General features: G+C 32.3%; 1 protein-coding gene across 9 annotated transcripts in view; it reads right to left on the reverse strand.

Moving 5' to 3' along the window:
* Window positions 1-12,919, reverse strand: part of LOC129943354 (tyrosine-protein phosphatase Lar) — a 421,011-nt gene that overhangs the window by 118,348 nt on the left and 289,744 nt on the right. The gene's annotated exons all lie outside the window — the stretch shown is intronic.

Here is a 12,919-nt window from a genome sequence, read left to right on the forward strand (position 1 = left end):
TAGCAGGTAATCCATTTTGCGGTTTCAAAAAGTAAGGGGCTGGACTTCGACATCAGTAAAAGTTGTTGAACCAATATTTTTTCAATTTAAATATACATGTACGAAAATGGTCTACTTAACTGTCGCACAACGCATACAAATTGCCAAAACCTACTACATTAATAGTCATTTTGCCACAGCTGCATATCGTGCTTTAAGAGGAGATTATGGTTTACATAATCGTCCAACTACGAGACTGGATTTATTGCAAAAGACATTTCCTGGAGCCGTAATTTCTAGCCATCGCGATATCAGCCAGCCACCAAGATCATGCGATTTGACACGTTAAAAAACAATATTATTTGTGAGTTACTTTTGAAACCACAAAATGAATATTCCTGTTCTTATAAAGAGTATATATTTTTCAAGACATTATCATAATTTCAAGTTAATCGGTTGAAAATTGTTTGAATTATGAATCAGGTCAGAATAATAATTCATTAAGAATTTGTTCATATCTTCAACACTAAAAATCGTTAAGCGAGCACTTTTTTTCTAGGACATAATCTTTAAGGGCGCTAGTTTGGAGATACTAGGGGACATTTATAATAAAGAAACGATTTTCGAAAATTGTATCATTGTCTACAAGCTTTGGAATAAACAAATTATTGAGTTTAAATTTTGTGTGCTGGATTTCTTTTTGGGAATGCAACAAGTTTATAGACCCTGTCGACTTTGAATTTAAACTTGTATCTTTATAATTTGTTGAAGATCTTAACAAAACCATAATTATTGTCAGTCTTGTTGGTTAAAACGTGACGTGCAATGATCCAATGCCATTTAGGAGTACATTAAGATGCGAACCATTGAAAACATGACTCTAGCTCTTTACATTACATACTACTTTGCACATAAATGTACAGAGTAGAGACACCTTAAACGACTGGACTATATAAGGTTATAGCACTACAAGGCAATAATGAGTGGCAGAAAGAACAACAGACAGAAGAAACGAATATCTTCGAGACGGGCCCCTATCTGTCTATTTACTTCGCTCACGGGTGCTTGATTTCGAATATCAATTGGAACCGATAGCTCTTAACATGACTCTTTGAAGTCATGACCATCTCCACCTAGATATCAATCTGTGATATGTAGATAAACAACACATGATCAAGTTTTTGTATCTTTTAGATATCATAAAATATCGATAAAGTAGCATGGTTCACCAAGACGTATACTTACTATATTTTTGTATATTTAGTTCTTAGCAAAACATCGAACTGAAAAAACCAGTTGAAATATTGATTCCTTGAAATGGCTTAGTTGCTTTGATTTATCTTATTAACATGCATTTCATTTTAGTGAAATATTATAATTACCACTTTTTATGTTTTCTTCTTTTTTTCAATTAAAAAGTTTTTATTCGAAAACAAAAGAAAATATCACAAAAAATCTTAATGATGTTTTTAATTACATCCTTTTTCTAACAATTGTTGTTTTCTAGATTGAAACACAAAAATATAGAACAAATTAAAAATTGAAAAAAAGTCTGAAAACAAAGTATTTCTATCTTTTCTTAATCCTTCTGCTGCCATATCCAGAAACGCGTAATATACTTTCATTATAATACTTCAATGTTTCTTGAATTTTTCATTTCTTTTTTGTTTCTGTCCACGTGCTGTGCGCTTTCTTTTTATTTTGATAAGTTATTAAAAATGCATAACATGGCAACTTTCGATCTACAATGAAAAAACTCTTTCTCCTTTTTTCATTTCTTACTGATGGTATAATGCGGAGGAGATGCAAACACAAATATCCTTGGATAATTCTAACTCCTCAGCAGGATATACAAATACAAAATAAAAAAAAACAAAACAAATAGGAACAGAAGACTTAGAACGATAACAACTAATTGTTCAATAAAGTCATCATCCTCTCTTTTCTCAGCAGGACATCCATGGAAAGGATATTTATAGAACAATTTTTTAGTTCAAGAAAACCAATTAAAAGAAAACAAACAAAAAGAAAACACGAAGAATTTCCAAGAAAAAAAAACATCATTCTCATTATTCCCAGAAGTAAAATATTATTATTTATTTTTTGTTTGTTTTATTTTTAAAAACAGAAAAGGATATACGATTTTCTTGATTAACTTGTCATCCTAGTGTCCACTCAATAAAAAAATAGAAAACAGAACACATTTTGCGCACTTTCAAAAGCCTTGCATTGGGCCATCTGTTGTGGGGATTAGACGAGCTAGATGGTGATGCTCAACTTAACCCCCTTTTAAATCCCAATTGGAAAATATCCTTTCGAAAAGGATCAATGAATGGAACATTGAACAGAACATAAATAAAAATAGATTCAAAGGAAAAAAAATACCATCATGATGTCCTGATGATGAGAATGAGAACGAAAAATAAAACCAAGAAGAAGCAAATCGTCCTCAGGCACAATTGTATTAACCTTTTTGTCTTCATTTCATCCTTCTTCTTCCTCGCTTCTTATTCCTCATCTATCTAAAGAAGGTATAAAGTATGTCCTTTGACTGGTGTTTTCTATAATTTTTGTTTTAACCTCATTTAATCTTCATGGATTATGTTCTATCGTATCGTTAACAAACAACAACAAACATAACGACACACAAAAAATCTCTCAAGTTGAAAATTATCGTTTTTCTATATTGCACCGTTGGGCATTTGTGGGAAATTGTCATCCCCGTACCTTTTTCCTTTTAACCATTTTTACTGTGCTATTTTTGTCAATATGGTTCTTCTGCTGGTCTTCTGGTGTACCACCTTACCTCTATCCTTACCTTACCTATCTTACCTGCCCGATAGAATGAAATAGAAAAAACGAATAATTTCTGGATAAAGTGACGGGTGACTTTGCGGGTGGATTATACCAACATGGGTAAAGGTAAAGGACGAGTAGCCGAGTAGGCGGTGGTTATACGAAGGCCAATCTTGCGAAAGGAATATGAGAAAAGGCGAGTGTATTAGTGGGGGTAAGGTTTCTAGGTAGGTACACAAAAAGGAATTATTTTTTACCGATAATTTACTTTGGGGTTTTTGCTGAGTTAAGGTTGCAACTTGATTTGTTGATACCATTAAACCGCGCTAGGCTCTCTTCCTCATTCTCTGAAGTCATGGTGTTATATATATTTGTATTTTTGCCTTTTATTTATTTATGTATGTATTGCAGATAGGTAGATAGACTAACAAAAGCAAAATGAAAATGAAAATGATAATGTCCTGTACGTGGTGCGATAGCAATGAATTGAAAGGATATTCGAGGGTTTTAATATAGAATGATAGGGTATTTTGGTAATTCATCGTGATGGGAATTAAACAGATTTATTAAGGTTTTTGTTGGTGTTGTTGTTGTTTCTTTTAGATAAATGAGTAAAATAATTGCTATCTTTGAAAGAGCAATATTTTTTCGTATATGCAGGCAGGTAATCGTTTTTAATAATTTGTGTGGTAAAAATTAATTTTAACACCTACTTTTTTAATACATAATAAATAAATAAAATTTGATGTTAAACTTTTCGAAATTTGTTCTGGAAAGTTTGTAATTCGGTAATTCGATCAACCATGGATAGGTTTCGCACAACGTTTTTTCTAATGGATGATGTACAAGCTTAGAGACAACGTATAGTGCGTACTGAAGACGCTATTGAAGATGTGGAGTAGAATATTGAAGAAGATTTAAATGAGTCCATCTGCCATTGCGTGTAAAAACAGTAGCTTTGCCTATTCACTTTTTGGAAGATTTTGCGGAACGATCTTAATTTGCAGGCTTAATAAATCCAAACCGTGCAAGAATTTAAGCCGAATGACTATCACGAACGTCACACATTTGGTGACGATTGACACTTTGGAAGAGAATATTCATGCTTTAATTGAAGTCAAATAATGGCAAAATCTTACCTTTTTAATAGTAATTTCAGTAATATCGTTATTAGTTCGTTCATGTTCAAGCCTACATTTTGATGAACACTACAGACAAATTATTAATTTGTCTGAGATTAAACGGAATATAAATTCGGACTGGCTGATTTTAACAGGTAGGCAGTGGTTAAAGTTGTATGGACAGTAAATCTATAAAATCTAAACTAGAAATCACAGTCCATTATATTATAAACTTGAAAACGACAAATACAAAGACTTGATAGACATAAGGATCTAGGCGTAATCTTCGATTCTAAAATTTATTTCTCAAATCACATAGACCATGTGATCTCAAAGGCAAACTCTAGTTAGCTAGTGTTTGTTTTTCGAAATTCAAAAGATTTCGAAGACCCCTATGCATTAAAAGTCCTTTATTCTAGTCTCTAGTTTGACCACATTTAGAATTATGTACTGTTATATGGAGCCCCTATTCCACGTCAAGCATTCGTCGTATAGAAAGTTTGCTTTACAAAAAATATTTGGTTATTCAAATGTTCTATCTTAAGCGACGAGGTGTATTTTAATTGATCTAAAACCATTTGCTCAGAGAAAAAAATTAGACTCAAAACTTTTTGCTTTTGGTGTCTTGAATTTAAATATTGACTGTCCAGTTTTGTTATCTATGTATTTTTTATTTATGCGCCTTCTAGAAACTTGCACCCTCGTGACTGTGATTTTTTAATGTTCCTTACCACAGTACTAGCTATGCTAAGTATAATCCTATCACAAGAGTTTGTATGGATTTTAATGAATATGATTCATATTTTTAATGAATATGATTGATATTTTAATATTAATAGAAATGTTTTCAAAAATAAATTAGTAAATTTGTTGCAATGCTATAAGTAAATGATGTATTTTATTTTTATGTTTTTTTTTTATCATAATTACTAGTCTAAATGGAGTGTGTAACTTTTAAGATGAATAAATAAATAAATAAACTAACCAACAGATTTAAATGACATTTTCAGACTAGTGCACCTTCAACTAGGGTTATATCAAATTAATATGACTTTAAAAACATGACGTTTCAGGGGCTACTGCTTCGAAATTAAAAAACTGTAAAAATTGCAAGTGAATGATTTAAAATTGAGTTTGTATTCAACTTTTATGGAAACTAAAAATAAAAATTCTGATATCCGCTCAAGTTCATCAAAGATTTGCAAACTGTGTGACGATTCTGAGGCTATACGTCACTACTTAAAGTTTAAGGATAGTGGCTATAAGGTAGCATGCGATAAAATATTCTCACAATGAAAAAATGGTCTTCTTACTGCCATAGTGGTTCTGCGAAGTTGTTGTAGAAATTGTAATTTTATATCAACAATTTTTCTTTTTGTTTCCACGGAAACTGTTTGAAGATTATTTCATGCAAATGTTGACCTTGACTGCACCTCACATGGTCCATCCGCTTAGTCCAATTTTGACATTATTTTTCCAACATTTCAACTGCTATCTCACGAATTAATGCTTCAATGTTGTCTTCCAATGCGTCAATTGAAGCGGGCTTGTCTCTATAGACATGAGCTTTAACATAACTTCACAAAAAATAGTCTAAAGGCGTTAAATCGCACGATGCAGGCAGCCAATTAAGCGGTTCCGAAAGTGAAATATAATGTTCACCGAACTCGCCTCTCAATAAGTCCATTATTGGGCGTGCTGTGTGACATGTGGCACCATCTTGTTTCAAGTCACGCTCTTGCATTTTAGACAGACAAAAGCTGTGACTTTTTTCTGCATGCATTGGTGGCTTTTGCAATGCTTCTGGCTGATATTGACTCCAAAATCGACAATTGTGCTTATTTACGTACCCATTGAGCCAAAATGATCTTCGTCCTTAAAGACAATTTTTCGGTAAAAAAGTGGAAGAAGTGCTATGAACTTTCTTAGCAGAGCAGGTATTTTGATAATGAAATTCAATAATTTGCAAGCGTGTTTCGTTTTCAAGACAATTCATGGTTAAATTATAGACCAAACTGAAGATATTTGACAGTGAAACAAAACACGAAACGTGCATCAGCTGTTTAAACCAGTCTTTCCAAAAAGATAATAGCTTAAAAATCACCCTTTATATGACCAATACAAACATTTTACAGAAATTAATAATTCGGTCTTTGCTTAATAAATATTTTGAATAGACTTTCTATTTACATAGAAGCCAATAAACTTTCTGTGTTTTGCTTTATAGACCAATTGTGAACAATTACTAATTTACTAATTTTTCCTTCTGCAAATTCATCCATTATGAACAACAACTCTCTTCTTAACATTTCTATCCCTCTTTTTCAGTCTTTATAGAAGTAAACATTAAACATATACTCAGTATATCATTATTTATGTATATTAAACAAACCATCAAGTAACTGATGGCAAAACCATTTGCACTAATTGAAACCCCAAAAAGCATTTGATTCATTAACAGAAATATTATTGTACAATGTACAGCATCAGTTGATGCACATATAGTCAATATTGGTTAGACATTATTGCCTTACCTTAAATACATACATATAAACCTATGTCTATAACACATCTCAATTTCATGTTCCCTTTTAGACATCATATACACATTAGGACTCCATATTTATAGTTCGACAATTTTCCAATAAACTTTAACATCTCTCTATATTTGAATTGATGCGGTATGGTTCGGTGTGGTGTGGTAAAGGCAGTGGGTTATGTGTTGTGTTGAATTCAAAAACTATATTTGAAAAACCTTTGACAAATCGGAAATTTGAATGAAGTTAAAAGGAAATTTCTATACAATCATACTACCGCACAAACAATATTACCAATATATGTTCGTACGTATAATATTTTGTGGGAAATAAATAAAGTGTTAAAGCTGTACCCGAAAAATGTAGTTGTGTACGTGGTAAAGTTGATATAAAGTGTAATATATTTGGCAGTTGGGAAAAATCAAATAATTTCGAGAATTCACACCTTTTGGCTTTTTAGAAACGAGATTTTATAGGGTAATGAATACAATTTCTTTGGGAAAAGCATTTTCAACGATATGTTCTACACGAGAATTAACAGCTAAAAGTCATATCAAAATTTTACTAACTTCGAGGAGATTTAATCAGTGAAATTTTAAGTCAAATTTCCAAAAACATGCCAGAGAAACAGCAGCAATTAACGGTACCCTTTTCCTATATTATATTACAAGTTAAAACTTTCATATTTTAAATGAAAAACTCATTATTAGAATAAAAAGTTATACTTGAATTCAAGCTGTAAATAAATAAACAAATTGTTGTCTCCAACGAAAATTACAATTTCAGCAAATTCAAATTCTCGAAGAAGTTCTAAAATAGATTTTAAACTCCAGTAATTCTTAGTTTATTTTTGGAACTTCTTTATGAAAACAGTTAGAATTCGAATTATTGTGTTTTGCGTGCTTGAATAAAAATCTAAGAATTGAAAGCCTCTTTTTAAATTTGATTTTGTTCACGACTTTTATTTTAAAAATGGAACCAACAAATTACCAAAAGGCATTCAAATTTCAGGACTTTGGAACTTCAAGAAGCAGATTGACCCAGTTTAAAAAGACATAATGTCCAAACCGACTTCTTCTCTTCTTTAAGAAATGTATCGTCTATTAAAATAAAGAACTCACGAGAATCTCATGGGCTCGGCACGAGACTAGACTATTCTCAGTCTCGTCTCTTAAAACTTCTTTGTAAGCTTCAGAGACGAGAACGAGACTAGACTTTTTTTAGTCTTATCGGGTTTTTATTATCTTATCCGGGTTTTATGTATAAAATGTGTAGTATTAATGCTTCTTACATTCATGAAATGAAATTACTCCAATACAAATGTGCACTAGCTTAAGAATCGATTATATTTTCTTAAATTAAAACGTTTTTTCGGATTATTCGGACCATTCACTATTTCATTTCGTGGAGGAATAACTTCGATTTCGATGTGTAAAGAAACTTCTAAAAATTTGTTTTTTTAAATTTACGCAGGAATGGGTCGATTTTACACTTTAATTTTACACAATATGACTTTATCAAAAAATAACTGACTGCCCACCCACAAACTATCAAACGTCTACAGCTTCCGACTTGTATCTTTGGCGGATCATATTTAAAAATATTCAAGATATAAGTAGGAGTTAAAAAAATCATTAAACTCTTAATTTGGTGTGAATAACGTAAAAAGCTGATATAAATTTTTCTTATATGTCACAGTGCGGAAATCAAGATTATGATTGATTATGCAATATCCTTAACCCTTATGCTGTCACCAGGTATTTCTAAGAATTATATAGAAAAGACACTACAATATTTATTTGAAAACTTCCTGGGAGATTTATGAGCTTTAAAACCCCGTCTGTTCTTAAGCTCAATGTCGTTTCAAGCCATGATCCACTGGTTATAACTCAATTTTTTGGGACTTCTTTCAAAGTGTCTTCAGTAGTGATACGAGTACTTTCAACGGTAATACTTTAAATTGTGCTACCATGAATTGTGATACATAAATCTGTGATATTTCAATCTGGGATAACCCTGAATTAATAAATCGAGAATTTAATCTATTCAAATGTTCTGTTTATAATCGACTGGTATGCAGTTCAATAACAATTGCAAAGTTTATATTTAATCTTGACGATACTTGTACACCAAGTCCTGATGGTATACTGCATCTGCTATTTTAAAAAAACTGTGTATGACATTTTTCGTATCCTTTGACCACTCTTTTCAAATTCTCTATATTTTTAATTTGGAATTCCACAAGGTAGTCATTTATGCCCTGTTCTCTTTATTTTTTTATAAACGATTAACCGTCTGCATTGAAGGAATCTAAATGCATGCCGGGGATGTTATAATTCTCAAAACGGTTTCAATCTTGCTTGGATTAAGAGTGAATCATCAAAGCAATTTTCTTATCCTTTTGTTATTAATTAGCTGCTTATAACATTTATTCGGACAATTCTCGAATACACTTTTCAGGTCTGGTCACTTAATAATGCCTGTCACAAATTTAGACTAGAACTCCTGGTGTAAAAAGGATTTTGAGATTTGAGCTGAGCGGGTGGATTGGTGAGTCTAATTCCTACGATATTTCACATCACCAGCACTGACTAAAACTTATTTACATGCCGAGTCTTGAGAGCAGGCGTTTTTATTTATGTGTGTTTTCTGTTTATTGTTAAACTTATAAATGAAAATATTCAACTTCTGGACTTTTTGCATCGTATCAACTTAAATGTTTTAAAAAAAAGAGAACTTAGGAGTTTAACCGATTTTATACGTGTTCCAAACTGCTAGACTAATTATGAACAGTTTCCTTCTTTAAATGGATGTTTAAATTATTTAATACCTATAATTAAAAAAATCAACTTCTTTGACGGTAAATTGAAATTATCAAGTAAATTGAAATCAACTTTTGTTAACAACTATATTCGTGTAAACGAACTCTGTAAAGCTAGTTCGCAGCTGAATTTTAATAAATAACACGAAACAGCCCCTTTTACTACAAAATCTTTAAAAAGGCACTTAAAAAAAAATATAAATTCAAAATTTAAAAAAGTAGGTTGTGGTTGAAGTTATACTCTTGATTTACTTTATAGTCGAGAAAACAAAAACGTTACAAGAAATCTGGCACACCTACCTTAACATGAATCTTATTTATCCTCTTGCATTTACCTTTCTTTTATACTCGCATATACCTACACACACATATAAATACAAAGATCGTCCTTTACAATCTGCAATAAAATAAACAATTTATATGTGAAAACAAAACTCCCCAAAACGAACAATATCTACCTCCTACCGCACTTAAAGGCACTCACTTTCTTTCTTACTATACTTCCAACCGCCTTCCATCACACAAACCTACCTTCGTACCTATATGTAAATAAATATAATGTACGTGTTTATATGGTGCGCACTGTTGTGTTGTTGTTGTTTTTAGAATAGTCATCATCATATGAACATTGAACATTACCCCCCCCCCCCCCCCAAACACATATCCACCTACCAAAGGTAGTCCTTTGCTTACTTACTCACTTCTTGACAGAAAAGTAAAATATAGTTCCTATCGCCCTAAACAACACACATTCCTTCTTCATATGGGGTTTTGGTCACAAGTCCTTTACCTATACACCCAGTACCGCACAAAAATAAAGGGGCCGAGAAGCAGAACATACAACATCTCATCCTAGTCGCTGTATATTCATCGTCATCGTCGTCGTCGTGTGAATTGAAATTTATTTATCCTTGATATTCTTCCTGTCTGTCGTCCTAGGTGGTTTCCTTTCACTATACATATTCATTCCTTCTACCTACACTTACATACTTCCATTATACAGTATAGTAGAGAGGAAGTAAATTCTCAAGATTTACAATGAACTCGGATGATTGAGACAGAGGAGCTTGGCTGGTAGCTGCTGCTGGTACTGGTACTGGTGCCTGTTTGTCTGATTTTGCCTTTCTTTCATTTCCAGAGAGATAAATAAGAAAAATCGCGTCTAGGGATGTGCATATGCATTAGAAATTCCTATATACATATGTAAACGATACAACAACAACAGCTACAACCAAAAACACATAGTCCCTCATAGGATTCGAATTTTCCAAACAGGATATTCAATTTGCAAAGTTGTTTTTTATCTTTGGTCTTTTCGAGAGACGAAAAAAAACGAGTACAAAATTTTCACTTCACACGCCAATGTGAAAATTGAAAAAAATAAAACTCAAAAGCAAATTATGTGAAAGAAAATGTAACGAAAATTGCTAACAAATTGTGTGTGTACTATACATACTCCTACAACGTGTAAAGGGTTTCAGTTGGACTTTTTTCTTTGGTTTGTTTAGTTTTCTTTAGAGCTATATTTTTCAACTAACAAGGGAAAATGTAGTTTTCCTAATTATTTACACCTGTTCTACATGCTTTTTTGATATTTTACACTTTTAAACGTACAGTGTGAGTTCACATTAAGGTATTTTTAATTTTTAAAAATTAGATTTTCATTGAAATGAAATGTTTGTTTTATTTTACACTTAAAACTTAACACTTTATGGAATTTTATATTTTCAAACATTTTTATTTAAAATTATGATAGTTAAGATTTTTAATTTTTTTGGGAAATTTTAAACGGGACAAAAACATCCTATCTAGAATCAACATCGACAAGGATCCTTTTAGTTCCCCAGATAAGTCAATAGTCAATCATATCTACATCAGTATCATAGATGTCCGAACTTTTGGAGGAGCTAACAACGGACGACTTCTTCGCTGTAACTAAGGTAGCACTTCGGGTTTGCTGACCTAAGGCAAAACAGGGCTACGACTTAAAGGAAGTAAAGATTGGTATATGTTAGCTGAAGGCCAGCAAAGCCACTGGAGCTGTGGGTTTAAATGCGCTTTTTAAAGCATCCATAGATAATTTGAAAGCTTGTGCAATGAATGGAACGTCAGTCTGCACGATACTAAAAAAGGAAACCTTATGAACTGCAACAACTTTAAAAGAATCAGTCTTCTTAAGATATATACTCGTAGTATACAAAATCTTCTTTTCTGTAATAAGTGAACGCTTAAAGTCTATCATCAACAACCTCACAGGTCCTTATCAGTATGGCTTTAGATCAAGAAAGTCCACAATCGATAAAATATTCACATTACGAGAGATTGTAGAAAAACTAAATAACATCAAATCGAAATCTACTATCTTTTCATCGATTTCAAAACCAGCTTTTGCAGTGATGAACTGTAGTTTTAGCATCTCTGCTAAATTTTTTCGTTTGTTGTTCCATAAAGGTTGGAAAAACTTAATCGAACTTTTTGATATAAAAAAAAACTTTAGACAAGTTGATACCCTGTCATGTGATTTTTTTAGCATAGTTCTTGAAAGAATTATGGAGAGCACCTACATCAATACTAAAGCCATTATTTTATGCTGCTGACAAGAACTCCACCCGATGTCGGGTATTTTTCGAGTTACTAGATAGAGGCGACAAAATGGACTTAGCAGCTATTGACGGCAAAAAAAAAATACATGTTGTTTCAAAGACAGAATACCGTCGTTTCGGTCGAAACGTCATGTCCCTATCAACGAACGTAACTTTAAAGTTCAGTTAAGAAGTAAAAGACTTTGTTTACCCGGGCTCCGCTTGAAATAGGAAAACAACATCAAAGCTATGACGAAAGTAAGAATAACATTTGCTAACAGCTGTTGTTTTTGGAGTAAGAAAACAATTGAGCCTTGCGCTGAATTTGTTTGTATTACTCCTATAGCCAAAACATTCTCTAAACATTGCATACAAATTCTTACTATCTTGAGGTCCAAGAACTCTGAAAGCTGAGGGAACGTTTAGGTTAGCACTTCTTTTCGTTTAATATTTGAGCTAGAATTTTGATTAAACGGCTTCATCAAGAATAGAAAATGAACTGAGTTTGGATGGAAGTTGATAGCGACATGGAGAAGCTGATGAAAATGAGCACCATGCTAACGTCGCAGCTTAAAATCTTTACCGAAACATTTTAAGACTGTTTTATTTTGGACAATTGCATAGGTTTTTGGGCCACAGCAACAATCAAGACGCGTTGAGAGACAAAATTGAACTGTATTTATAATAGAATATTTGGTTTAACGTAACGTTTGTTGAAAACATGCTTGTAGTTAAATACAAACTTCAATGATTATCAAACGTACATTTTTCGACTGCAGAAGATTTTCAAATAAGACTCTTTGAAAAGTTGGCAGCAGTCATATTGTTAAAGCTAAATCTGTCAAGTTGACTTTTTAGTTTCATACCAATATTATCGTCAACGGAACTTCAAAACGAATATCCGCCATATCTTTATTGACTTTAAAGCCGCGTATGACAGTATCTATAGGGAAGAGCTTTACAGAGCAATGTCTAGTTTTGACATCTCTGTCAAACTTATCTGTTTGTGCAGAATGACGATGGAGAATAGACGCTGCTCTATCAGGGTCAGAAATGATCTCACGAATGCATTTGATGTCAAAC

This window comes from Eupeodes corollae, chromosome 1, assembly GCF_945859685.1.
Source record: "Eupeodes corollae chromosome 1, idEupCoro1.1, whole genome shotgun sequence".
Lineage (NCBI taxonomy): Eukaryota > Metazoa > Arthropoda > Insecta > Diptera > Syrphidae > Eupeodes > Eupeodes corollae.